This window comes from Python bivittatus, unplaced genomic scaffold (assembly GCF_059951505.1).
Source record: "Python bivittatus isolate LINGU-HERP-01145 unplaced genomic scaffold, Pbiv_v1 ctg000210_np1212, whole genome shotgun sequence".
Lineage (NCBI taxonomy): Eukaryota > Metazoa > Chordata > Lepidosauria > Squamata > Pythonidae > Python > Python bivittatus.
The window spans coordinates 14,769,271-14,793,026 of NW_028277053.1; the positions used below are offsets into that span (position 1 = coordinate 14,769,271).

The window sequence follows — 23,756 nt, forward strand, 5'->3', positions numbered from 1 at the left end:
TTCAACAGTCTTGGGAAACCTCAGCACCAAACTCTAATGCCAACCCCATCGCTTAGGCAGCAATGAAGCTTGTATTGAGATTTCTGGTTTTATCAAATATCTAAAAAAAGTCAAAGTGAAAGGATACCAACTTCATTTTCTGGTGCAAGCTGTCCTGCCCTCAGCTAATTGAGAAATATTAAAGGGTTTCTGTCTGGTACAAGTGAAAGAAAACCCATAAAAGACTTTTTGTTGATTAAGGAAAGTGAACAATATACAGGCAAGCAAGCAAAGAGAAATTTCTAACCTTATTCCTGTGAGCCAAAGGGGTTAGAAATGGGTCATCAACTTGTAAGTAACTGTAGAATTCAGTGTCCATTCCCAAAGGTTCATTGACAATTTATTCAGGTATGGAACGTTAGGGATTAAATAATAGCCATCAATGAGTAGTTGGACTTATGCTTGGCTGAAAACTTGAATATAAACACCATTTAGCAGAAGAGGCTCTAGATGGGCCTTACTGTTCTACCAAAGGAATGCACATTTTTAAAGTTGTTGATTCTAATCTTTTCAGACAGATCACATGCTGAAAGATGCCTGATTCTGAATATTGTTGACTGACACAATGCTTTCTCTTTTACAGGGTGCTCCTTATGTTCTTGCTGTGTTTTAAAATTATGTTATGAGGATGTACTTCACAGAGTTTAGTTCCATTGCCAAATTAATGTATTTTATTTCTTTGTTCCAATTTCACAGCCCATATATTTTAGGTGATTATTGCTAACTTTTCAGTATTGAGGTGCTTTGAAAATTAACAGCCAGTAGAACTTCCAGCAGATTATGACTCAGTGGATATTCTAAATAAGAGATTCTCAGAAAAAGGGCATTGGTTCCCCCTACCTCCAGTTAAATGCTTTCAAAAGTGAAGAAAATTATTATGTATTCTGCTGAAAAGAAACTCTAGCACTTCTTTGAATTCTTGGGTTCTGTTTATTTCAGGACTGATTTCATGACAGGGAGTTCCTAATTAAACAGAATCATACTATAACTAACTTTTTCAGATGTCTAATGCTTGAGCAAACTATCATGAAAGTTAATGTTATGCAATGGATGCTACTATTCATAACATTAAATTATATGAAGAACAGCTTGAAGCAAATATTGAACAGAGCTGATTTATGCTTATGTTCATCTTTAGCGGACTGACAGCAATATGAAAATATTGCAACCTGTTGACTAGTACAGATTGGGCCCGTTAATGACTTTTAATGACTTTTCTAATGCTATTAGAAAAACAGACACCCATAAGCCTCAACATTGAACAAACAAGATTTAATTTCGCTCCAGTTCGGATAAACTGGCATGGAGCCAGAAAAATGCAAATTCAGCCCTTGAAACATGTCAACCAATGAAACTGTTTGTATGATTTAGCAGAATTTCTAAGAATATAAGCACTTGGAAATGCTGCTAACACCCTCGTATTTAATTAACAACACCTATAAACCAGAGACCAACTTTTCCAATAAGAAAACACCACTGAATACAAATGTATTTTAATAAAGCAAACATATATAAATTCAACTAATATGCATCATTCTTATGCAGAGAACACTATCACCTTGGAAGGAAATGTCCTTTGAAGACTCCAAGTTCAAGTTAATTTTGAAAAGTTCAGGATGTTACAATCAGAGTTTTAGGTTCAGAATAGGCAGTTCAGACCAGGCTTTGGAGGTATCTTAATCAGAATTTGTAAGCAAATGAATTACAGCATACAATAATCACAAAGATGTAGAAAGTTAGAGATGTTTAGATGATGGGCCTAATTACATAACTTTGCTAATTAAATCCCAATTTAAAACCAATGGAGATTCTTAATCTGCAAATGCTTGTCAAATGTTATCACAGACTTTGTACATTTCTTATAGCCTACTGTAGATGATAGTACCCAGATGACCTTGAGAAGGTGAACAGGTTTAATGTAATATTTGGATGGAGACTACCAGGAAATTGCAGGGTTGGAGGAGAAACTAGTAATCCTGGAGTTGCTAAGAAAACTACAAAGATATGTCCATGAAATTATCAGGAGTTGAGGGCTTGGGGAAATGTTGTTATGTCACAAACACAGTGACATAACAACAACTACAATTATTATTATTCAGACTTACTGGAGCACATTGTGTTAGCATAGAAAGGAGTGAATAAATAATATTTTTTGCCATGTCCTAAAGTCGTAATGTTCTGAGAAGTAATCACAAATATTAACTAGGTAACTGAGGCAGGATTTAATATTTTTGGATATCCATACTGATGGCTGGCAATCAGAATGGATTTTCCATGGTCTCCTTATTGCTAAAAGACTAGTTCTTCACCACTGGAAAGATAAATGTATGACTTCAATTATGCAGTGGTTTGAAGACCTGATGTTATCTGCAACATATGAATCTTACAGATGTAGATTCTGTATGGATAATTGCAACAATATATGGTAATCCTTTATTGATAGTATTGTGCAGAACTCGGTATGTATGTATGTATGTATGATAAGCCATCAGGAATTGAACTTATATTTTACAGCTTCCACTGAAGTTGGAAGGCATTACCTCTGAGAAATCATGTTTAATGCTGTGCTGTTGGTTTGTAGAACAGTGATATGTTATAATTTGACTGCACTACCTTTAATGGAAAAATTATTCCAATTTTAAAATAATGTTTTCTAAGGTTTTATCCTAGAATGGGAAGCCTAAATGAAGGATTTTATATGCAAGAGAAACCAAAAACTGGTTTCATCATGACTTCTAAATAAGAGATAAAGCCCTGAGTATTGTTTTCTTAAACCCCCCTGGGCAGAGAATATGAGTGATCTATCTTGAAACACTGCTTCTTAGAAACTAACTAGCCAGTGAAAAATCATGCTAGGGGAAGAAGGAAGAACTTTCTAAAATAATCCTGTTTCTTAACATCTTGATGCCAGTTCTTTACTTTTTCTAATGCATTTAGCCTGACTTCCTTCCTTCCTTCCTTCCTTCCTTCCTTCCTTCCTTCCTTCCTTCCTTCCTTCCTTCCTTCCTTCCTTCCTTCCTTCCTTCCTTCCTTCCTTCCTTCCTTCCTTCCTTCCTTCCTTCCTGGGGATGGCCAATTTTTCTTCTTTTGTACAAAGAAATATAAGTGATATATACAAGAACAGACTCAAAGAAAAAATAAAATGCTTAACATGTCAGTCAACCATACTCTGGTTGAAAGATTTACTGTTCACCCTGGACAGTAACACAACTTCCTCTCCAGGGAGCTACACTTCAACATCAAAGCCTTCTCTCTCTCTCTCTCTCTCTCTCTCTCTCTCTCTCTCTCTCTCTCTCTCGCCTTCAATCCAGAGAAAAACACAAATAAGCACAATCCCAACTCATTAATTAACAGCATTAAATATCTGGATCCTGTGGTTAGAAATGGCTGAACAGACCTCTCTTTCTACCCTTGGGAGAGGAGTCCAAACAGACTCCTAAAAAGGAACTGTCTCTTGTGCTGAATGATTTTGAACTCAAGCCTGATATCTTAGAAATCAGCCATATTCAGGCAAATACAGGAGGGCCTCCAAATGACCTATTTACCAAATGGTTAAGGTGTCTGGGCAAGCAGTGAAACTGGAAAATAATTTGTGCTGTATTGTTCTGACCCCACCAGCAGCCTAGTAGCTGCACCCTCAACTATATGTTACAAGATATATGGTATCCTATATGTAATGTCATAGCAATCATTTATTGAGGCCCCAACATAACAGGCCAGGAGAAGGAAGGAAGGAGGGAAGGAGGGAAGGAGGGAAGGAGGGAAGGAAGGAAGGAAGGAAGGAAGGAAGGAAGGAAGGAAGGAAGGAAGGAAGGAAGGAGGGAGGGAGGGAAGGAAGGAAGGAAGGAAGGAAGGAAGGAAGGAAGGAAGGAAGGAAGGAAGGAAGGAAGGAAGGAAGGAAGGACCTTGTTATCTTTGGCCGGGTAAACAAAAAGGTGTTGGGAGATTCTAAAGAGCTCTTTGTAGGAGAATCTCAGCTTTCCACTGACATGCTTCCAACTTTTATACTCTATGGTTCACAATATCTGTGCTGGTTCTCACAATAAGTATTGCTTCACACTTTATTCCTGGTTTGTACACTTCCTTTTGAAATCTTCAGTTCCTTTCTCAAGGAAATAAAGCTTGCTTATTAGTACCAGGCAGGCAATCACGATGAATGCTTTGTTTAGTTTCTATTTATTAGCTCTAAATGGTGCCATTTGGTGGTTATATCTGTATACTTCCACTCATATTTTGCTCTCCCTTTGCTTGCCTTTTCTGGTCAGCTAGAATAGAAAGATATATAAAACATACTAGAATATGATATGAGGATATTATATATGTAAAGTGTAACAGTATTATATAGAGAATAAAAGTATTCATATCAGAGCTTCTAAAGCTCCTGAAGTATCTTTGAAGGTGGCCAACTGTAAGCTAATCAATATGTAACCAAGGGTCTAAACATCCTACCTACCTCTACAAATCCTGGTCAACTTGATTATTTATCCATACTACTACACAATGTAATAACAGCAACCATTCCCTCATTTCACTACACCCAGTGTCTTTCTGCGCTCCATGTGGGTAAGTAGACTACTCCTTTTGCACAAAAAAGAAACAAATAAAATCCAGACTTCAGGGCAATATTCAGAAACCAGCGGGGAAAATTATCAGTCTCTCAGACACTCTGTCACTGACTGCTGAATAGCTGTTTTCAAACAAGACAATTTCAAAAGGAAATTTCAGCATGAAAGTCCTGGATAGACACGTATTAAAAAGATCTGTCTGATCACCTGTGGCTTGAATGCAGACGGTGAGTTCCTCATGTCTTAATTAGTTTGAAATCCTAGAGGAGAGGCAGACTGCTGCCCAAATAAGATACACACTGATGTGTGTAGTTATATTCCTTTCCTTCAAAATCATTCTAGTGTTTTTATTTTTTATTTTTTGCTTTCCCCTTGTTGTTTTCCCTGCAGCAGATCTGGAAAGATCTTACTTTGGGCCTCCTTGAACAAGTAAAATGTGTGTGCTTAATTACACACACACACACACACACACACACACACACGAGAGACATATATACATACATACACACACCAAGAGAAGAGAATATATGTAGCTCAGGGTTGAACTGTATAGTCTTTGGGGTTCTCTGTGCTTGGTTTTTTTCTTGCAGATGTTTCATTGCCCAACTAGGTAGCATCACCAGTGCACTGAAGATGTTACCTAGTTGGATAATGAAACGTCTGCAAGAAAAAAACCAAACTCAGAGAACTTTGAGGACTATACATATGCACATAAAGACACCCATCACATTATTCCCTTTTGGGGTGTAAGCAAAGTAAAATGCTGGAAAAGATTAACAAGTGAGTAAAAGAAGAGAAGTTTATACTAATACCATTCACTAGACTAGACTTTTCTAACTTCGCAAAACCTTCTTGCATCCATCCATCCATCCAATGTGCATTTTTGTAAACATATTTTGATCAGATTCACAGGGGCTTTTTTTCCCCTGATGTGTCCTGGAAGATTCTGATTCCACATTAACCAGCAGCTAGGGAGTAACTTCCAAGCACAACACAAACAAATAGTTGCCTCCCACATACATTTGCCAGCAATTACCATAACTATAGGTTGTGTTACCCTCATCGCTTTGTCAAATCCACTTCTAAAGCATTCCAAACTGGCTGTTACTCAATTTGGTACTTAAAGCACCAACCCTAATTAAGAGTTCTGGAGGGCTTAACAGCTTGCTTGGTCTGCATGACATCTTGGTTGAGTTCTAATATAGATAATGCCCAAGGGTAAATATTAGAATTTGTTTATTTATTGTGGGCAGCTTCAATTCAACTATTTCTGTGCGTTAAGCTGAGAGCTAGAGTTTCCCAGAGCAGGAATTTCCGTGCCAGTTACTGTATGTCAACAATCATACTGTCTGTAAACTATAGGAAAGGCTGGATTTAATCTGATGTTGGTATAAGAGGGGACTTCACTGACTTAAGCACTTTGACTGCTTACACTGGTTTCAGCTTTGTTGCAATTTATTTATTTATTCCTCATATTTATATAGCCGCCCATCTCATAAACATGACTCTGGATGGTGTACAATAAAAAAAACATAAAAACAGACATGAAAACATTCCATAATAAAAACATCCATAATATTTAGAAAGACTAAAAGAGAGCATCTTCTTTTCTTAAAGTTTCTTATCTAGCCATGCCATATTAAGTGTCTGGATAGCTTCTGCCAAGTTTGAGGAGATCAGACTAGGAAACCAAAGTTACATATGTTAACACTACTTTTATTATAAGGTTACAGTCACAGAATCTTGCAAGTCTGAATGCATTTCCCCTCACTCCCTTTATCTTTGTGAGAACTAGGGAAGGCCACGTCTGAGACACTTTCTCAGGTTACAGTTCTGCCCTGGACTCAGGTTTCTTTTATCTGACCATTGTCTTGGTTGCGGCTCTTCCTCCTGTTCCTCAAGGTTATTCCTTCTTCCCATTACATCCTGAATACATAATGGCTGAAGTAATGTTGGACATTTTTCATTCTAGAAAGGTTGCCAGAAATTGCTAAGAGATATTTATAAACACAAAGTAGCTACATTTCTTCTGTTAAACTCATGCCTTTTTTGCAGGTGATGTGGAACTTAATTGGGAAAAATGAAGTTGAAGAAAACAAAGGAAAGTAATAATTATATAGTCAGAATTTCACATAGAACCAGTACAGAGAATCTAGCTGAACTATTCCTCCTTGAATAAACTCTTGGGCTTCAGCACATGTTCAAATTTTATTGGGGAGCGGATAATTGGAAAGATCACGTCCTACTTGGATGTTGTTAGGCAGGTTCACTTTATCCTTTTTTTATTTTCTGTGCACTAACATCAGTTTAATACATTCCAGAAGATAAGGGAAAGCCAGCTCCTGTGAAACAGGCAGTTGCTTTGCCCAGTCAAGCAAACTGTTCCATCTCTGATCCTGGATCTTGTCATAAACAAAGTTATCTATCAGCTGAACTGCATGTCCTATTCATATACTATTATACGAAAAGGGCGTATACAGGAGACAGAAACAAATTCCATCTATTCAGCCCCTTAGTATGAGGTCAATTTAGCAGATTATTTTTGGGGTGACATTGTGCAATTAGGAAAAATAAAAGTGGTTTGTTGCACACACATATCTAGCTGACTAATAAATTCTGGCTTCTGATCCAGTAGACTTCTTCAGAATTCATACCCTTAAACTGTGTTCAGTATTCATAATTCCTAGTTTAATCTGTGAACATTCTGCAATTCCATGACTTTCTTCATATCTCATTATTCTGTTGTCATTTTCCCCCTAATGAATAGCCATGGATTTCCTTCATTCTGCTTTTTAAAAATGCACACAATCTCACATTATTTATGTAGTTTGCATCTGGATCTTGAACCCTGGATGGCTGGTATCTGGTTCATGCTTTAAAGTGTTCACTTTGATTTATACTCATGTATGCGTGCGTTGAAAGAGGCAGTCAGCCTGCCAACCAGCCAGGCTGAGAATCAGCATTTAGAAGTAAATTCTAAACACTTTTGAATATAACAATTAGCATTTACTGTATGATAACATTTGAAAAAGGGCCCATTAACATTAAAGCTTTTTCAATCAGACTCTTACTCTGCAGGCTGTTAAGTAAAAAGGACTTAATCAGTGAAATTATTTTTCCCCTATGTGTTTAGTCTCTGGAGATGCATTTATTTCAATCTAGATACTACCCGTTGAGAAATGTTGAAGAGAAGATAATAGTAATAGCTGGTAATCGTTCCTTGTCCCAGAACATTTTCTGTTTCCTAAACTTCAGATGCGTCACTCACAAATGACAACAATCCCTGGATTTCATTGTTCTTTTGTATCATTATTGAAAATAAAAGCATCCTGTGTCTTAAAAATGAACAGGAAGAAAGAGAATCAGTGAAAACAGAATCACCATAAAACCATTCCACTGTTTTTTCCCTTGGGTGCTACAACTGCTTCTTGTAAATTCTATCTTTCCATTCATGGAATAAATAGAAACGCGAGCGCGGTTCTCTCTGATGGTCCTCATTTTCCATGACCCAATCCCTGAACCATTTAAAAGTTTAGTGCAAGGGTATGTGAGGCTCAATTAGACTTAGTTGCAACCTTTGGCAGGAGCTTACTATAACCATTTGTGGAACTACAAGTGCTTTTCAGCTTTTCTGGAATCTGGAGCCCTGCGTTCTCCTGGCCCTGAACGTAAGTAGAGGTGCAGTGACCGAAGAAGTGTTAAGTGCACTGGAATTACCGCAGGTGAAATTTGAATGCATGTGTGGCTCACAGGACAACAATTAGTCATAATCTCACTTGGTTGCTATGTATCCCATAGAGAGCCAAAGCAATGTAATACCTTAAAAGCATGAAGGGTGTAGTATTAGATACGGTGGCATATAAAATTTGCAATGAATAAAATAAAAATAAATAGGCATTTTCAGGCTTATTTCCTTAACACACCCACTTTGTTTGGATTCTTTTTTACGCCTTTCACAAGTGATACAGAATGTTTTAATGCACACCTTCAGCAAAAAAGTGTAAGGCATTTTTATGTACATCTCCTAACATGCGCATTTTTGTACGCACTTTTTTAATCTGTTAACCGCACTAGAAAACATTTGGAAAGTGCAGATGTCAGTGCATAACAGTTCTGACTGGAATATAGGCTGGGACTGGATCTATTTGATTAAAAGAATGGACCAACCACATCTCACAGTTGTTGCTAGCAGAATATTCAATGACAAGGAGAGGTCTGTGCATGCTTTTCGGTTTTGTTGCAATGTATAAAATTGTGGGTGGTTTTTTTCTGCTGCTCAGAGAGCTTTATTTATTTAGTTATCTGTTTGTTCGATCAACCACAATCAAAAAGATTCCTGGGGTTCACATCTATCAGTAACACATCCATGGTAAAATATCATCATCATCCTACTACAAAATGAATAATCAATCTGATGTTGTCAGCTAATTCCCCCAAAGAGTCCAAATAACTCAGTTTTTAATAGTTTGCAAAAAGCCAACACAATGGAGGCAGATGCAATTTCTGGAAGGATATTATTCCAAAGTGTAGGCAAACCCACAGAAAAAGGTAAACTTGCAAGCAAAATCATGAAAGCAGGGGATCACAAGCAGGCTCTCCTAGGTGGATGGGTCAAAATTGTGTGGAAAAAGCTTACCTTAAATACTCAAGGGCCATGCCACATAAGACCTTAAAGGTCAAAGCATGTTGAATTAGCATCTAGTCTGGGTTCACCTTCAGCTTATTTTGCCCTGTCCAGACCTTCACAGCCTCCAGACCGGTCAAGGTATTGCCTGTATCTTTTGTATGGCCTAGGTTAGTGTTGTGCAACTGATACCATATCCTGAACTTACAAATGAGAAAGGACTGAACCCTCTGGCACCCCACAAGTGAGCAACCACTTAGCTGATCTCTCCTCCACCACTATCACCAACTGGAACTGCCCACTGAGGAAACAGCAGACCCACTCTAAAAAAGTACCTTCAGTCTCCAATATCTGTAGGTAAACCAGAAGGATACCATGGTTGATGGTACTGAAGGCTGTTGAGATGTCTAAAAGGACCGGCATAGACACAATATCCCTATCCTAGTCATGACAAAGGCATCCAAAGGAGAAATCAGTGCTGTCTCTGTCCCATGTCCAGATCTGACTGTTTCAGTTATGACTGAAAAGTGTCCAGAGAGTCTACTTCTAGGGTGCTAAGTAGCTGTGCACCATCCATGTTATAAATAATCTCCCCATAGTTGTCCAATACAGATGAATCCAATTTGCCCCTTCACTTTGAGCAAGAATGCCAGCCTAGCCTCCTGCTTTATGTCTCTATATCCCCAAGCATTACTAGCTTTGTGAATCAAAGAAAATAATGGTTATTTGGTTTCTTAACTCATTGCAATGTTCTTTTGGCCCAGAACATTCACTAAATACAGTATGTTTACTAGGGGCTGGGATTCATGTAACCATGCAGTTCTTGTAAGCAGGTACTGAAACCAACGATTTAAGAAGCCAACAGCTCAATATAATATCAATGACATGGAATTAAGATGATAATAGAAATTTTCAATTGTAGCAACATGATATAGAATTTAGGAATTTTGGCAGTCTCAGATATGTATACTCTCTTTTAGAGGGCACAAAAATATTTAAGGAAGCACCCAGGAATATATTTATCTGATACTGTAGCTTAATAAAGATAAATTAGGATAATTTTAGCAAGCAATGAAATTAATTGTGACCTTTCCTTTTTTTTTTTTTCTTCGAAAGGTAACAAAACCTGATGAAGGGAATCCGTGGTCACAAACTGCCTTCACTTCCATTTACTACTCTGTTCTCAAAGTATTCTTCTAGAAGCTATTAGCTGTGCAATTTCCATTAGAATTTGAGACTGTAATGGAAATGCAGGAGTAAGAGCTTTTCTGTTATAAAAAGCAGAATGCCTCATTATACTGCTAAGGCTATCTAGCACGCTCATCATAGAGATGACATTGGAAGCTTTGACCTATGGAACTCATGACATTAGAATTCCATGTTCAAAAGATGTTCTCAGTGATTGCTTCACAGAAGGAGAGCTTCAGTGAAAGTAAAACATCAGGGAAATCATAACGCTTTCCAAATCAATGACATTTCATAGAAGAGGATCTTTGCATATATCTAGAACAGCTTTCCAATGTGGGTTCCTTTACTCTCGAGGTATGATGTAAGATACATGATGTCTGGAGTAGCATGCCAAACCAAAAACACGTTGGCTCCTAAGAGTAGACATTCAGCATCATAATACCCCAAATGTTCTGTTCCCTAAAGGAGCTGCCAGGAAGCTGGGAATGTGTTCCTGACTGGTTACTTTTGGGCTGATACCCACAGCACCTTTCTAGAATCAACATGTGACACAGTTATGCGCTACATGTATACAAGTGTATGCTGGTGTTCTGTGTACTCGTTTGTCAAAAGAATAGATGCTGATGAATTGAGAAAGATGGCCTAATCTTTTTTTTTTTTAACGAAGCCATTCTATAAGATATTTCTTTGGATAAATATAGGACAAAATTCAAACAAGGATAGAAGTACTTAATATCAAGATTTTTAAAATTAACATGGTTTTGCTTGCATATGTCTCTCTGTGTACCGTATTTCTCATCTGAGTCTATTCGGAGCCAGCAAACTTTCTGATATTATAATTCCCAAACAAACATTGTCTTTACCTTTAGAATGGATATACCTTTTTGGGTATATCACTGAAAATGACATTAAGATGTCCTTCAACTTACTGTCTTTCACCAGAGATTGGCTATACCCAAAGGGATGCAAATAAATATTCGTTTAACTGTGTCTAATCATGTTCGTGTTATTTAAGTTCTTTGCCATCCAGCTATTTGTTTCCATTTTGCCTTTATCTGAAGACTTTTAAGATATTCATTGGGCATATCTTATTTTTTTTCTGTCTTCCCATTCTTTTGGAAAGTATATGCCACAGCACTGGTAATATACAATGCTTTGTATGTAGAAGATGTCAGATAGAACACTTTGCTTCTCCAAGGCTGGCTGGAAATTGTCTTGCCTGAAGCCTTTGATTGAACCTTTGGCTTCTCCAAGGTGGACTAGAAAATCTCTTGCCTGAAGCCTTCAAGAGCAACTGACAGATGTTTGATGAATCAATGATGTGAGTCAACATGAACCAACTCCCTGTGTTCTATATCTTCACCCTGCAAAGGAGAGAAGACAGATGTTTAAAAGTTGGAAAGTTCTACAGAATATCAGATACCATATTCCTTTACCCCCCTTCCCATTTTTCTTCTATTTTTTCCTTTTCTGCCCTTTTGTACTGAACGGCCAGTTTATATATTGTTAAATGTATGTGCTCATTTATCTTCATATGACATATTGAATAAGAAGGAAAAACATGCTCTGAAATGATAGAAGGCACACAAACAAAAACAACACTCCATGCCTTTGATAAAAGTGGGGTCTAAGCTATAATATCTTGTGTTGTGAACCTACTTATTCTTTAAGTCACCTCCAGCCTTCTTGTTTGTAAAAGATTAAAGTGGCCTAGAATAGACACTGTTGATTCCATAGCTTTAAATTACACCCAAACTCTTGGGTGAAGAGTGCTCCACTCAAATAATCAGTATGAAATATACTGGAAGCCTAGAAATGCACAAGGTCTCAATGCAAGTAGTGCAATAGGGCTGTGCAGCTGGCCATACCACCTATTCCCTGTGCTACCCTAATCTACCTTCTCAGCTTCAGCTCCTGCCCCAGTGAGTTTCTGAACACAAGTAGAACATTTTTATGAATGCTGGTCCTCCTTTCCTGGGGTTTGCAATGATAACATGATTTCAAATTCAAATGCACATTGGCAGAAATTACTTTCATGCCTTACTGTTCAATGTTCAATTTCTCTGAAGCCTCATTTATGCAGAAATGTGGGCAGAGGGACACTGTTTTCCTTCCTAGACTGTAATAGAAATAAATCTACTGTGGATTCTTGAGACATTATCCCAGACATTTCTTGTATCTAGTGTGCATAGACGTGTGTCTATTTGGAGGGCAGAAATAAAGGAACGAGTCTAGTCTGTTTTCATAGTAGCCTTCCACTTCAAGTTTTGCTTGATCCTGTAATTGCTCCAGTTGGGTGCAATTTTTATCAGTAAGTTTCATTTCTCTCCTTTCAGACATTTCCATTCAGCCTTCAGTGATGAAATGGTTTAAAAACAGCCCCCTTCAGAGACTAGCTGCATGTGAAATATTTATTTTAGTTGGCTTCAGACTTGGAAACAGAAAAGTGAATTTGTGCCTATAGAGCACACTGAAGATGGCAACCAGTGAGTTCTTTAAATTGGCACAACCAAGGTCTTCCCTGTGAGATGGGGTATAATTATACACTATGCCATTCTCAAATACATGCTGTATGTAAGAAAGGCATATGTTTAGTCAATTCAGCCCCAAAGGCGGGGAGGAAGAAACCCTCCAATCTGGAAATAGGTAAGAATTGGACAGAAAAAAGGAAAAAAAGATCCCTGTCTGCACTGTGGCTTCTTTACAGCTCCCAAAGTTGCCTATTGGTAGGCATTTGGTGTGCACATGTACAAGTAACAATTTGTAGGGGGGTTTTTTTCCGCTAAATTCTGGAAAAAAAAAAAAAAACAACTAGGCACAGAGAGGCCAAAGAAAACTAAATGTGAATCTATCTATCTATTTATCTATCTATCTATCTATCTATCTATCTATCTATCTATCTATCTATCTATCTATCTATCCATCCATCCATCCATCCATCCATCCATCCATCCATCCATCCATCCATCCATCCATCCATCCATCCTTGCACACACATGCATACATAGAGGATTAATTCAATAGGGTTAAAATTATAATCCTAATAGTTTTCACCTCCTGTCCCAAGAAAGTAACAGTTTGCCAGCAACCTTTTGAAAAAACTATTTGGGGGCCAAACACTGAAGACTTCTGGAAACCACATTAGAGCTCACTGACTACCTTTAATTTATTGTGGAATAATTTTTATGATAGGGTAAAGGATGGTATGGTGCTCAGAATACTTATTCACTGAACTAAAGGTCTGAGGCATGGGCTACCCATAATGCACTGCTCAGGAAAGGAAGTTGACAGTAGAATTTGTTTTTCACACCTTTATGGAATGAAAATTTGAGAACTAATTGATGGTGGTTAGGTTATTTTATAAAGTTATTCAGGCTGAAAAAATCTGTGATGATGGCTTGACCTGGAGATTGATGAGGTTGTGGGGACCTTACGTCATAATTCCTGTTAACATCCGAAATCAGTATTGGGAGCAGTTTAGACTTAGCTTTGTGTTGGCTTGAACCTGTAGAAACTAAGTGAAACTAACATGTAGGGACAATATCGATGCTTCTGAGAGGTTCTTGATGTCAATAGTGCAGTATCCCCAAGTTCTCATCACTCCCACTGAAGAGCATTCATTGCAGCAGTCTTAGTCTCTGCAGTTTTGTGGACCATGCTTATTCATTGATCGCATCCTTGGGTCACCTGTGATTAAAACCAAAATATATTTGAGAAACCCCTGGTCCAGGAGGTTTGATTTATAAATCCATTTTCTGATGAGCATGACTTGGCTTGCTTGTTTGCCTCAGTTGTGGCTTCTATGTGTGAATCTGCATCTACTGAATCATCTGGTGACCCTGTTGGGGTTAAACTGACAGGACTCGGTGACCCTCCTTCGTATGTGTGTCCATATCCAGCTGAATGCCTTCCTATTGCTGTTAGATCTATGCCTCTGTTTCTCTTTTCCTTCATGGCCATCAGTTCCTTGTTCTCTGCCTTCAGCTCTCCTGTTAAAAGTCATAGCCTCTTGTTCTTTCTAGTTTTACTGATGTACATTTTCTCTGTTCCTCTTGGAGTATTTTTATTGAGATGTGGGTAACTGTGCAAGTTTTCCAATAGAAGTGAATATGTGGGGAAAAATAAAACAAAACAAAGCCCCCACCCCCACCAACACTGGCAGGGCATGCCACAGTATATAAACAGAGAGCAAACCCCACTCCATTCTAGCACTGAAGATGTTACCTGGCTGGGTAACAAAATGTTTGCAAGAAAACAACCCAGCTCAGAGAACCCCAAGGACTCCACTGTGCGAGTTTTGTTTTCTGTTGCTTCTTCTGGTTGGCAGATCACAGGCCTGACAGTAGAGGCTCACAGGCTTGTGATCGATGTCCTCAAGCAGTGGGAACATTGTAGTGAAGGTTCATAACCTGAGCACAATTCTGGGTGTATTTGCCACTGATTCTTCCAGTTGCATTCCATTTTCTGCTTGTTCGTTAGGCTTGAGATTTTAATTCTGAATTCAGTGGGCCTAGTAACTCTTATTCGGATTGACAATTTCCAGTCTAATTGGTACAAAAATGGAGAATCCTAATTGGATTCTCTTTTAATGCCTTATTACTTATGGGATTTGAAAAAGTGAGATATTAGATAAAGAACTCTAGACTGTAGGCTTCAACAGGATTTAGCTAAATTACCAGATTTACTCTGAAGATTGTTTGAATCCTTTCCAGCCAGCTGGATATTTTCACATGTCTAATCATTCTGTGGCAGAGTACCATATTTATGCTGGCTCACTTTAATGTTTTATCATCAGTGGCCATAATATCCTTGTAGGAGGCTGGATCTGTTCTCATGGCTCAGGGAAAATTTCATCAACATATTGATTTATTACCAACATTTATATGCCGCCTGTGGAAGCAAGTCTAGGCACTTATAGCATATAATCTAAAAACAACCATTAAACAATACGTAATTTCATAATACATAATTAAATAATGTGATTATCAACATAGAAATCTGTCTAACTGAAAGCTACCAATGGAGGAGAATATATGTAGATCAGGGTTGAACTGTGGAGTCCTTGGGGTTCTCTGAGCTTGGTTGGTTTTTTGCAGAAGTTTCGTAACCCATCTAGGAACATATTCAGTCCTGGTCAAATTGTCTTTGGAAGAGAGCAGTCTTCACCAGTTGTTGCTGCGGGGTGGGCAAGTAGACCTTGGGGCATGCTGTTCCAGAGGGGGGGAGGGCTGCTACTGAGAAGGCCATTCTCAGGGTCCCAGCCCCATAATGTCACATGGGATAGTCATCCAAAACATCCCTTCCCTACTAGAAGAGGTAGGATGGGCAGATTCTACCTGAGGGAGATGATCCTGGAGCTAACAAATGTCCAAGCCCTATTGCATTTCATAGGCAATTGCCAGCCCCAAGATGAACCCAGAAGCCTGCAGGCATCCAATGCAGATTCCGCAAAATATGAGATATCCTGCTGAACCACCTAGTATAGGTCAGCAAGCAGGTGGCTGTATTCTCTGCCACTTTCAGCTTTTCCGTCTTCGTCAAAGGGCAGCCCATGACTCACATTTTACTGCATTGCTCGTTTTATTTATTCATACTACTCTTATCCCTTTGATTTTGACTAACAAACCTCCTTTTTATTGGCTGATACCATTAAAGCTATTATCCTCAATGCGGCTAAATGTATTGCTTTGTTCAGTATCTTTTAAAAATTCTAAATTCTTTGGAATGTACCCATGCATCCGTGTTTCCTCTTTCTTGTAAAATGTTGGCAGTTGCCTAGAAAAGCAGAACCTTCCAGTGCCCCTTTGGTCATGAGGTTCTGGTCTTCAGAAAGAAGAACGGCTTTTCTTGTCTGTGCTTATTGCTAATTGTAACCATTATTTTAAAACTGGTCACTAGCATTGCCAGGGTCGTGGCTGAAACTTAACCAATCAGTAACATCTCTTTTTGGGGGAATGTAAGCTGGATGGGTTACTGATGGGTATATAGGCACTACTTTGAGACCCAGGGCTTCCAAGTAGGGCATATATCTTCGGGTTTATCTTCCCTTGTCTGAGAGCTCTGATGAGAGGAGTCTCCCCGTGTTCATTCTGTGTATGTCAACTCTTTGTATCAGGAGAACAGAAGCATTATCCTGTCTAGAACATAAGACCGTAGCTCCCATTATTTTGGCTAATCAGCCTAGCATTACTGAAAATGATCTGCACTGTTCATGCGTGCTTGAATGTCTTGTTGGGAACATCAACATGCAACAAACATGGGCTCACACAAAAGGTACTCTGCTTTTCCTTTTCGGGAAGGGGGGGTGCTTCTTAGCATGCCTTCCTTGGAACCCCATGAAATGTGATTCCAATTCAGAAATATTACCAGACTTTGTCTGATGGAATCCAGAAACATCCAGTTTTCTACCGCTCTGTCTCATGTGTTTGCCCTGTTGTATAAATATTTGATGCAAGCAATTATTTCATCTTATAACAGAGGGGAGGTAATCATTCATAGCACATTTGAATGCATATCTCACTGAGATGATAGAGATCCTTTTTTCCCCGTCACTTTTTACTCCCCTGAAACACGTTTGATCAAAGTGTTTGCCGTATTTTCTGGAGCCTTTTTATATTTCCATATTCTAGCCTTCACATATTTTTTTCTCTCTCTCTCCCACTTCCATAAACGACATAAAATAAAACCTCACCTCATTCATTAGATCACTATTTCATTCTTGCCAGGGGAACAATAAAATCCTAGTTGCCAATTTTCTGTCTCCTCCTTTATGGTGAACATTGCCATAATGTTCTTATTCTGTATTATAATTTGGTAGCGATGTAGTATAGCTCCTTTGTGCAGTGGTGACTGTGCCAGCTACCTTGATAGAAAGATGGCATGAAATGTAATGAGAATAAAATGCCCCTTCATATACAGAGTATTTCTTAACTGAGAGACATTTATGTGGCTATTTGCACTCATGATTGGAGCCAATGGGGTTTTGCACAGGCATTGGATCAACATTCTCCATACTCTGCAACATGTCCAGAACATATTGGGATCAGGTAAAAAGATAAAGAGGCTAGACCTGAGCTCAATTCCTGGGGACCAGGTTTGTGCAGTTTTCTTTGGTTTGTCATGCTGGGATTAGTTTTGGCTTCTCAGTCTAGACCACAGCCTTGGAATTCCTGGGTGGTTCCCTATCCAGGTATAACCAGGGCTGGCCTTGCTTAGCTTCTGAAAACAGCCAAGGTCAGTCAGGTGTTGCCACCTACTGAGGAGAATGGAATGGCCTACTTGCTAATGAGCAAATGAATCTATTCTTTTCAATAGGCCAGGATATAACAACCAGGCATAAAATGAACTATCAACTCCATTGGAATTTGGGCTCATGTTCCTTAATATTTTAAAACATCAATGCTAAACAAATATGACCGTTCTTGTGCTCCATAGCCCTCTTTACTTTGCTTTTACAGCTGTTGCTATGGCATACCTAATACAACATGCTGATCTAATTCTAAGAGAGGCATATGATCTGCAGATATATTTGAATGTACCTCCCAAACCCCCTTGTAAATGGTCATGTTAAATAGGGCTCATAAGAGTTGAATCCCAAGTCATTCAGTAGAGACAGTAGAACAAAAGTATGACGCATTGTATGGACATTGGGGAAACAAGGATAGTACTTAAGGACAGAAAGGTTTAGAGAGGCGTAGTGAATAGTGCTGGTATAAAGTCTCTCTCTGTGCTATATTTCCTTATCTCCTCCATTTCATTTCTTTGGTTTGCTATTTCTTTGGCCTTCTCTGCACTCTGCATAATGTTGTTTCCCCAAATGAAGTAACTTGATGAGTATATACAAACATACCAGCTTGTCTACCTGGGTTGGAGCTTCCAAATGCAGAACATTTGGAAGTTTGTCCTACAGATGGTCAGATCTCATGCCAAGCCTGATTTCTCTGGCCCAAGTACAAACCTTAAATATGGCTTTCTGATTTCTGATACAGTTCTCAAGTTAACCAAATAGCATTTTCTACTCTGATTAGTTAAGGAGCATTGTGAAATAAATCACTAGAAATGAACTGAGACTCTTCATATATTGGACTGAATGGGCCCAAGCTGCAAAAGAATAGGAGAAATACAACTTTCTTCCTCCATTACTGAAATTGGATCAGTTCCAATTTCCATCAGTTTTTCAGTGTCCCAAACTGAAGTTTGTTTTGTCACATTTACAACTTAGGTGATTGTTGTGGGACATGAAAATGCCTCAAAAATTCACAAACATTTATTTTATTATGAGCATTTTCTATGTTTGTTTGTTTGTCTGTTTGCTTATTTATTTTTTGCAGGGGTGGCGTCTGGGCATGTCCTGTGTTTCTACGTATATTGTGTTGAGTTGCATCAGAATTTTTTCTTTTAAGTACAGGTTTCAGTGAGATGAATGTATAGGCTTGGGACTAGTGGAACTTGAATTTGACCTGGAACTTAGAATTTGAATTCTGTGTACTCCATGGAATGATAACCATGTATATAAATATTGTTTTGATTGTTGGAAGACTGTGTTATATAGGAAGAAATCTTTCAACTGGCAAAAATTGATAAGTGCTTCTCCTGCTTCATTTTGGTTTCCCAGGCCATACAGTTCAATCACACTGTCCTTCTTAATGATTTCCAGCTGTGGCATTCCAGTCTCCAACCACAAGCCACACATCTTACTGGCATTGTTCTGCCTATTTCAGTCTGAACTTGACCATAAAACTCATCAACTTCCTCTTCTTCTGCATCTGTGGCTGGAGCATAAACTTTGGAACCCCATACTTTATCATCTGAGTATTCCATGACAAAGCAGGCACTGTGTATGCTTTGACTACAGCACTTAGGACAGCCTGATCTATAATTTCCAAGGGGTAAACATCAGGATGAATGTGTTTAAATGCAATTTCTCTGCTCTGAGAGTTTGTTCCACAAAATGTGGCAGGAATACAAGCCTAGGCAAAAGCTTAGCAAAATCCTAAGTGCCCTACGTGTCCAGCTCCCCAATCTTGAGATGCCTTTGGTGAAAGAACCAAGCTTATATTTTTTTTTAGCTGCTTTCAATGTATGCAATGTCCCAGAACATTTATTGAATTAATCTTGGATGTGTCTATTTGGTTTTAGAGGACACAGAAATATTGGAGGTGGCACTCAGAAACTTATTTTTCTAATGTTAGAATGTGATAAAGGCTAATTAAAAAATGGAAATAATTGTGATCTTTCCTTTTTTATAGAGAGGTAACAAAACCTGATGAAGGGAATCCATGGACGCAAATTGCCTTCACTTCAATTTACTACCGTGTTTTCAAAGTACTCTTCCAAAAGCTATTAGCTGTGCAATTTCCATTAGAGTAGAGACTGTACATTTGATTCTGTTTACTACTAAGAATGTCCCTTCTTTTTAACAGCAGAACATCCTGTTATATGTCTGAAGCTAAATAGCATGCTCATTGTAGAAAGGTGGAATGTGGAAACTTTAACCATTATTCTTTGACCTATAGAATATACAACATTAGAATTCCATATTTCTAATGTTGCAAAGGGGTTCTTGCTATCTGCTTCATAGAAGAATGGCTCCAGTTGACTAAAGTTCCAGCTAGGAAAAAGAGTAATTTCCCCCCTAAACCAATGACATTTCATGGAGGTTGGAGTCCTCATAGAACTGGATCAGCCTTCTGTGGCATGGGTTCCATCATACGTGTGGACTTCAACTCTGGATATCTAATCTCTAAAGTGGGAAGGATGCATGATACCTGGAAAGGGAGATCAACATAGGCTTGAATACTCAAAGAGGGAAAGATTATGTAGCAAACAGAACCAAAGTTGTTTGGACCCTAAGAGTAGAATTTCAGCAATGCCACACTGCTATGCTCCCAGGATCATAGGAGGTCCTAGGGCTGTAAGCTAGACCAAGAAGTTAAAAAGATATATTGTGGAGAAGAGCAATTGCAAAATCCTTTAGTAGTTATTAAATCACCAGGAGATGGGCTTGTCTCAAGGGAAACTTTACCTCTGCTTTTTTATTTGTTTGCTTTACAATTCACTGTGGGGGTTTGGTATGTGTGCGCACGCATATATCTGCATTGCTTTGTGCTGCACGCTACCCTGAGGTCTCGTATAATGAAGGATAATATAAGAATCTGTTTAAATAACTGTGCTGAAAATCAATAACACAGCTTTGAGTTGGGGTGGCCTTCTAAATCAAACAATAAATAAATAAATAAATAAATAAGCAAGCCCTACCCCTTGCTTTTTCTCTTTCAAATCCCACTTTGTAACCTTTATAAGAATGTCACTTGCTGCCAAGCACCCAACTCTGGTTTAGAATCATAGTGAAATCTGGTTTCTTATCTGTAATTGCTGTAAAAGATACGTATCCATCAAGTAACTCAAATGTTTCTTTGATTTTATGTTCTACCCCTTTCTCAGGGAATCAGCTATTATTGATTTTCTTTGAATTGATATCTAACTGAATAATTGTTGTGAGCTGCCCAGAGTCACATATGTGAGATGGGTGGCTATATAAAATGAATGAATGAATGAATGAATGAATGAATGAATGAATGAATGAATGAATATGTTTCTTGATTAAAGATGGCTAAAGCATTTTGACTAGATATGTAGGTTTGAGGCTGATGGGCAAAATAAATAAAGGCCAATCAGGGAAATGAGCAAATAAGATTTATTTATTTATTTGATTGATTGATTGATTGATTGATTGATTGATTGATGTAGCTGCCCATTTTACATTCCTGACTCTGGGTAGCTTACAAAACCTAAACGTAAGCAATACCAACCCCCCCCCCAAACAATAAAACAACCATACAAGCATTAAAAACAATTAAATAACTGTAGAAACAAAGATAGGCTACATGCTTTCCTATTTTCGGCAATAAAAATCAGGGATCGCTCTAGGAATGAAGCATCTTAAATAGCCTATGACTTTGCAAATTCACTTTTCACTTGTCCTTTTCAGACTCTTCTGGGCAGGCTCCTGAATTCTGCCAACTTCTCTTGTAAATATTAGCTTTCTACTCTAAATCTTTGAGATACCCAAACCAGAAACCAGAAGGTTTAGACTGCCATTCTTGCACTCTCTTGCCATGGACCGCACTGGCTGGGATGGATGGAGTTCAAAACATCTGGAGGGCAAATGTTTGCTTAATCATGACCTTGGCAGCACAAGGTAGACAAAAATTGCTCTTTGGTAATCCACAGGACACTTGTCCCTGATAAGAGATCTAAGAGATAGAACTGTTGTGCTTCCTGGTTATTTGTCAGATGTGTGAGAAAATGAGGTTATAAACATAGTAGAAACCAGATGATACAAAATGGAGACAAGTCAGAAACTGAATGATGGAATGGAGAAAGAGGAGATTAAAGATAAACACTGATTGATAAGGACTATTCTCTTCTCCTATATTCCTGTTGTTACAGAAACCTGTTTTGTTATAATCAGATGCCCTTCACTCACTGCTCTCTAGGGAAATGAGTGCCCTAGTCTCTTCCCCTTCCTTTCCATTTTCAAGGGGGTCAGTGGATTTCTCCTAGCCCTTGATCTAGATCAGCTGCAAGGGGAAGGTGCCCAATCCCGGTGTACAGGTGGAAAGTTACAGGGGAGTCATGCATTCATATTGTCAGCTGGTGCAAAGAGCCTCCAGATAAACTAAATGTTCTTTAAATAAGTAAAGATGCACAGTACCTGAGTGAAATCAGAGGAACAAAAACACTTTATTGATTTAGTCAAGCAAAGCTACTTCCATGCAGACGTTCATATGTGCACTTTCTTACCTGAACCAACTCAACCAGATTTGTTAAATACTGGCTAGAGGAAAGGGATGAAGTCTGGTCCAGACACAGAAGCAACTCCATTCCTTTCGTTGCTTCTTTAGTTTTGTACAAAGACTTGTTGCTGGGCAGGTGCCTCTTTTGGCCTGAGCTTAGCTCCTGGAGAAATTTGTTACTTCCTCCTTGCTGTGCTGGGTTACCAGAATCTTTCAACATACCTCGCTTGCCTCCGTGGTTTCTAGCTGGCTGCATTCATGCCTGCTCCCATTTTCAGCTTATAGCAGATAATTCATAAGGTGACAAGGACAGCTTTGCTCTTGTAGAAAAATGGCTTTGCTTTTAACCTGCTTATAACACTGAAGAACAGGTAGAGATAGCACCTGGCCAAGGAGGTTTACCACCAGCATTGCCTTTTCATATTTAATTCCAAAGTCCTGTTTTCTGACTGACAAATGAGAATCTCTGGAATTCACTTGTGAGTTGGGAAAGCTTTGCTTTACTGTTCTATAAAAGGTAGCAAAAAGTGATTGAAAAGAGCAGGGGCCTGTGAAGTTGGAAGGTGATTATTCCAGTGGTCTTGGGCCCTAGGAAGGGTTCTTGTCTTCACATAATTAGCGTGAGAAGATGTGGGAAGCAAATGGAGGATGTCAGTTGGCGTGAGAAGCCCAGATGTGGGAGCCATGGGAAGCAAATATTTCAGAGAGAATCTGCTTTTATTGTCTTGCTACAGAAGGGAAATTTACAATTTTCAAGAGTATGTTTTCAGCCCTGACTGCACTGAAAGTCAGTGGTTCTTGCTTCTTGGCAGCTACGTGGTGCTTGGCAACTGCAAGAGAGCTTGGAGGTGCTTGCTAGCTCAGCATCCTTGCTTGCCTTCTCGTCATCCAATCTCATTGCACGTTTTGGCCTGGAGAGCCACTTCTGCTCATGGAAGCGTTCTGTATATTATAAGAGTTTCAAACTGCACTGAAAGCCTGCAGAAGTTCATCAAGCCCTCAGCTTCAAAGTTGCTCTCTTAATACATGGAGCTGAGGGGGCTGGATGAAGTGGGTGCAGAAAAGAACCTGACTCCACTCTTTCCTCATAGAGGCTTTCAAAACCTGCATAGACCTTTGGAGTAGTCAACTTCTTTTATTTATCAGACGACATATATTTAGTAGCTTAAAGAGGAGCTGGCATCAAATAGAATTGTTGTTTCAAAACTCTGTCTGTCTGTCTGTCTGTCTGTCTGTCTGTCTGTCTGTCTGTCTATCTATCTATCTATCTATCTATCTATCTATCTATCTATCTATCTATCTATCTATCTATCTATCTATCTTCTAACTGTTTTGGGCCAAAAGCCATAGGTAAAGTACAGTGAAAGAGGGTGCTTACCTACAATTTGGCCATCTGGTGGGTAAATATCAAAGGGAGATATAGATCTGCTGAGGACCTTGCAAAAATCACAAACTGATTAAGTTTATAATATGGTGAGTTGAAGCTGACAGAAGAGTCAGAAGATGATTTTGTTGCTTCGCTTAACCGATGTATTGCTTCTC

At 38.7% G+C, this 23,756-nt stretch overlaps 1 long non-coding RNA gene across 1 annotated transcript in view; it reads left to right on the forward strand.

Annotated features, from left to right (window-relative positions):
* Positions 1-8,157: 8,157 nt before the first annotated feature.
* The window catches only part of LOC148216170 (uncharacterized), a 145,852-nt gene continuing 130,253 nt past the window's right edge, over positions 8,158-23,756 (forward strand). The window contains exon 1 of the long non-coding RNA XR_015795928.1: positions 8,158-8,272. This is a non-coding gene — a long non-coding RNA (uncharacterized LOC148216170). The remainder of the gene's footprint in view (positions 8,273-23,756) is intronic.